A 6,000-nucleotide genomic window follows, 5' to 3' on the forward strand; every position below is an offset into this window, starting at 1 on the left:
AGTCCAAAGCTGCCACTTGAAATGTAACAGTCCTGGGTGTAGAGCTAGTCAGGTTCCCCACCCAAATGCTCTCTCCCCTTTCTGGCCCAGGGGGTGAATGAGTACTCACTGAATCCTTCTCCTGTGCTGCTGTTGGGTAGGTGGATGCTACCAGGCCTATCAACTGCACTGCTCCCTCCCTGCTGCCATGGGGTCCTCCCTCAGGGGGCCAGTGAAGTCCACAGTTTTCTTCCTGTCAAGATCCCTCTGCCTAGAGGTAAGCCCCTTCCAGCCAGGGCTCCCTCCCAGGCTCCTGCATTTCAGCCTCACATCTCCATATTCCACTCGCCCTCTCCTCCAACTCTCCTGCTACAGAGCAGACTCCAACACTTTTAAGGGTGTCCCAGCCCCCTGGCAAGCCTTCTGTTGGAGTTTGGCTGGGGTCCCTCAAGAGTGCAACCAGCCACTCCTCGGATCTACCCACTGCCTCTAAAGCCTTCCTTCAAAGCTCAGCAGCAGGGGAAAAATCCAGAGGGGTGGCCTGCAGAGCCTCTCAGCCCTCACCATAATTTGACCCCAGTCTGGCTAATACACCTGGGCTGCTGCTCAGCCCCTCTCTAGCCATTGGGGTCTAGCTCGCCCTAGCTACCTAGAAGGATGCTACATATGTCTGGTGCAATTTATGTTTACATACACGTGCATGACCTATGTATGTGTTTGCATTCAGGTGTATATGGGGCAATGCGTTTCAATTTTATTTTTATGATTTTTATTTATTTTAATATACAGGTAGTTTTTTTTATGTAACTTTACTGCTATCACAAGTAGCTAAAAAAACCCTTATGAGACAGTATAGGCAGGTGACAGGTACTTTTAATAAAGACATCAGGGGTCTAGTAAACCCCCAATGTCTCCCCTGCCTTCAACTAGCTACAGTAGCTCTGAACCTGGATGTGATGTAATAAACATGGCTTCCAAGTTTGGTTGCAGAGGAGATCAGGGAACAGATGTTCCTGGTACTTTAAAAATGATCAGGCGGCTCTAGAGACACCCAGATCACTTTTACTGAAAACTGAAAAAATCTATACTAAGCTGAGCTTGTTTTAGTCATTTGAGTACCAGGATGATTGTAAACATATCTTGGTAGACAAGGGGTTAAACTATATCTAAATCAAAGGAAATGAATATAATATATTGGAGATCACAGTTTTTAGATGTGGTGGTTGCATTAGTTTTTTTGGGCTAGGTACATTTTCTGCAAGAACGGAACAAAATGGTTGATCCTTCCAGAAATCCAGTGCCCTTGTGACTTCCTGTGCACTGACCTGAAATCTCAAACAATCTTTTTAGTCTTTCCAGTTCTCTTCTGTGACTTACAGAACACTCTCCCTATATTATTAAGACAATGAGATGTTCTATTGATCAAACCAGGTGGCAACATTACTCCTCCATAGATACAGCATAGTGAGTGAACATTTTCATCCTAGGAAATTTGTTACTAGCAGGATCAAAGGGTAAACATCGGCAGAGAAATAAAAAATGAATGCAGTCACCACATCTAAGGACACTTAAGCTGAAATATATACCATTTTTGTCCTTAGGTTTAAATGCACTCAAATTGTATTTTTTATTTGCAAGCAGTGTATTTACCTAAAGTTGTATCAGCCTCATTCATGTACAGCAGAACCTAGACTGGATGAAGGAGAAGCAGCAAAAGGATCCAATCAGTTGTGTTGTAGGGCAAGGAGCATGCTGATAAGAGGAGAGATCAGAGTGACAGAAAGATGAACGTATTAGTCTGTTGCTTTGCCTTTAACTGTCTAGTCACAGCCTGGCAGAGGGACAAGATCTTTAAGTGTTACTGAACTGCAGAGAGGAAAATCAGGTCTCCTGTCTTGCCTGGCAGGACTGTGCTGTGAGACAGGGCTGTGTAAATCTTAAGAGCGGAAGAAGAGAAATATAAATTCTTTGGTAGGTAGACAAAGAAACAGCTCCCTTATATGCTTCTACTTAGCTGTTTGCTGGGAGAAAACCTTTAAGCAGTGGTGTTATAGTGGCCTTTCCTGCATAAGAAAAATGAGGTCTGGTAGATCAAAGATTGTGTATAGTGCAAAATCCAAAGTCTGCAACTCAGGAAAAGAAGCAAACAAGTATTGAGGGACAGTATGAAGGGAAGCATTCTAATGCAGTTCCCGTTTACTGTATTCAACAGTCCCATAAATGATACTTAGTATAAAAAGAAACTCCTAGAAACTTAGACTTTGAAACATTTTAGTGAAAATCTTTGAAGCATTCCACAATGGGGAAGCTATCGAATGACTGGGTCGGGAGACAGGTCTTAGGAGATACTGTATAAGCACAACTACAGTGATCAAATAGACCCTATGCAAAAAGAGGACTATACCCTGTGATGGATCACCTGGCACCCCCCCATGGTGCTTCCATCATAGAACTGCTTCCTCGCCGCTGAGGCACAGGACCAAGGACCAGACGGCTCTAGCTTAGGTGCAACTGGAACTGTTTATTGAACAGAAATACAGGTTTTTATATACTTCAGAAATAGGGGCAATAAAACAAACACTGCACCCTGGGATAAACCTCCCACACACTGTTGTATCAAAGGACAGGTGAGTGGCTCTTTTTTAAAAGTCGCAGCTACAGTTTTTGTGGCTGACAAATTTTATTTTTCAATAGGAGACGGGACATATTCAACAATGCATGTCATAGTGACCCTTAAAAGAAAACAATAGGAAATTAAATAATATTGATAAAAAGATAGATGAGATTTATTTCTCATTATCTCCTTTGAAAAATCATCATAAATATATGCAATATGAGGAGGAGATTAAGGAATATACAGAATAATTTACCAAAGAGCTTCTAATAGGTAAGGAAAAGAAATTTCATAGAGATAAGATGGCATTCCAAGATCATAAAGCCTACAAATGGAACTCAAACCATCAACAGTCTAAAAATAGGACTACTTTGATTATGGTAGCACCCAGATGTTATAGAGTTCCCCTTTAACACTTCTAGCAGTTTGTGTTTGAAGAAGCAAGGTTTTTGGCTCATCTTCCTCCCTGCCTTATTTCCTGTGTACCGGATTGACGCTGGTATTTCTTATCTCTAGCTGCTGGCCAAGGTTATTCTGCAGAGTTTAGGAAGCCTATTGAGTGTATAGAAAGTAGGAAAGGAACGTATGCTTTGTGACATAATCGTTGGTATATACGCTTGTAAGACGTTTTCTATAACTCACTCATGCCGTTTTCTATAACTCACTCAACAGATGGCACAAGCCATCTGTTGAGTCAAAACAAAGCTGTTTTTAATAAATAAGTCACTTCCTTCAGAAGTCCGTGTCCGGAGTTTTATCTGATTTTCTGAAAATTGCTACTATATTTTAACAATCAATCTGTTTCCTCTAATGCCTCTTTCAACAATTCTGCTCTATCTCAAGGCTCCATGAAATATAAAACATCACGTAAGATCAAAAGAAGTCCCCAAGGTGATGGGTCTCAGGGGCAATTTCATAAAAAACTTACTATTTAGCAAACAGCTTTCATTGGTCCCAATGGAGGTTAGTCTCGGTGGTAGGCAATACACCTAGTGGTAAATCTGACTCTAGCACTTCTATTACGGGTCCTTCTGTACCCAGCACTTCTTTGCAAAATAATCCGAAGATATCGAAAGATACTTTTTTAGATCACTTTTTTAGATCACCAACACAATCATCCCAACACCCCAAAAAGAATGAAAAGTTAGACCCCACTCAGGCAAATATCCAGCAGGAAGAGGGGGAATTTAGTGTGGTCAATTTGTCCTGCTATGCCCTATCAGGGAATGAATTCAATGTCCTGACCAAGGGACTAATTTTTTGTCCCAATGCCAACATAAACAAATCTGAGGCAGTCAAAAACATACAATTGTTTGCTCATAAATTAATTTTAAAAATATTATACACGTAGTACATATCTGGACAAAGGGAAAACAGCCATAATTTGGATGGGCAGCATTTGGTAAATTAACCAGTCAAGAAAATAAAAAACTCAAAATTTATCCAACTGAGGATAATCTTACCCAGCAGGAAAGACGGGCAGTTTGCAGCTTTGCAGAAAACTCCAGCATCACTATAAAATCTTCAGATAAAGGAGGGAATATAGTGATTGTGGATAATACTCAATATCTTGAAATGTGCAGTAGAATTTTGAGGAACAGATCAATTTGTTGATCTAGCCCAGGGGTGGGCAAACTTTTTGACTTGAGGGCCGCAATGGGTTCATATATTGGACCCGGGGGCCGGACCAAGAGTAGATGAATGATGTGTATGTGTCATCCATAGTAAGTATAGTAATATTCCCCCATAGTAAGCATAGTAATTAATCCCCCATAGTAATTAATCCCCCATATAGTAATTCATCCCCCATATAGTAATTCATCCCCCATATAGTAATTCATCCCCCATAGTAATTCATCCCCCATATAGTAATTCGTCCCCCATATAGTAATTCGTCCCCCATATAGTAATTCGTCCCCCATAGTAATTCATCCCCCCTATAGTAATTCATCCCCCATAGTAATTCATCCCCCATATAGTAATTCATCCCCCATAGTAATTCATCCCCCACATAGTAATTCATCCCCCACATAGTAATTCATCCCCCATATTAATTCATCCCCCATATTAATTCATCCCCCATATAGTAATTCATCCCCCATATAGTAAGTCCTCCATATAGTAATTCATTCCCCATATAGTAAGTCCTCCATATAGTAATTCATTCCCCATATAGTAAGTCCCCCATATAGTAATTCATTCCCCATATAGTAAGTCCTCCATATAGTAATTCATTCCCCATATAGTAAGTCCCCCATATAGTAATTCATTCCCCATATAGTAAGTCCTCCATATAGTAATTAATTCCCCATATAGTAAGTCCCCCATATAGTAATTCATCCCCCATATAGTAAGTCCTCCATATAGTAATTCATTCCCCATATAGTAAGTCCTCCATATAGTAATTCATTCCCCATATAGTAAGTCCCCCATATAGTAATTCATTCCCCATATAGTAAGTCCTCCATATAGTAATTAATTCCCCATATAGTAAGTCCCCCATATAGTAATTCATTCCCCATATAGTAAGTCCCCCCTATAGTAATTCATCCCCCATATAGTAAGTCCCCCATATAGTAAGTCCCCCCCCTGTGTCAATTCACTTACCTTTGGTCCGCGCGTTCCTCTCGTATTCCCGCGCCGTTCTGGTCTTCAGGGAGGACTGTGAGAGGAGTTCGTCACGCTGCCCCGCCTACATCCTGGCTGCCCCGCCTACATCCTGACAGCTGCAGAGTCCTGACGTCCGAGAGGAGGGAGGGGGGCGGCCATCCGAGAGGGGGGGCGGCCATCCGAGAGGAGAGGAGGGGAGAGGAGGGAGGGGAGCGGGCGCCCGGCACACAGGAGAGCCGCATCTAAATTTGTAAAGAGCCGCGGCTTGCCGACCACTGGCCTTGCGGGAGCCTAGCTCCGCGGGCCGGATTAAAAGGTCCGCCGGGCCGTATACGGCCCGCGGGCCGTAGTTTGCCCATTGCTGATCTAGCCTATCTTAATGGTGTCATCACAAACACCCAATGGGAACATGTAACAGTTAGTTTTCCACGCACCCCTATTTTCTATTCCTTACCCAAATTGCACAAAAATGCTTCCTGTCCCCCCCTGGTAGACCAATAATTTCTGGTAATTGATCATTAACTGAAAATTTGAGCAGCCTGCCAACTTACAGTGGATATAAAAAGTCTACACACCCCTTTTAAAATGTCAGGCGTCTGTGATGTACAAAAATGAGACAAAGATAATTAATTTCAGAACTTTTTCCACCTATAGGCTTCATGTACAAGAGCAGCTGCTAAACTCGAGTTTAGAAGCTTTTGGCATTTGTACACATATGCTTTTAGCAGAGTTTAAGGTGAGGTTAAATCTTCCTCTCCTGATCGCGGAAAGATCGCATTCAAGATAGGAATGATTTG

The sequence above is a fragment of the Staurois parvus genome, unplaced genomic scaffold, assembly GCF_062004578.1.
Source record: "Staurois parvus isolate SC_StPar_1 unplaced genomic scaffold, SC_StPar_1.0 ptg000048l, whole genome shotgun sequence".
In the NCBI taxonomy this organism is placed as follows: Eukaryota; Metazoa; Chordata; class Amphibia; order Anura; family Ranidae; genus Staurois; species Staurois parvus.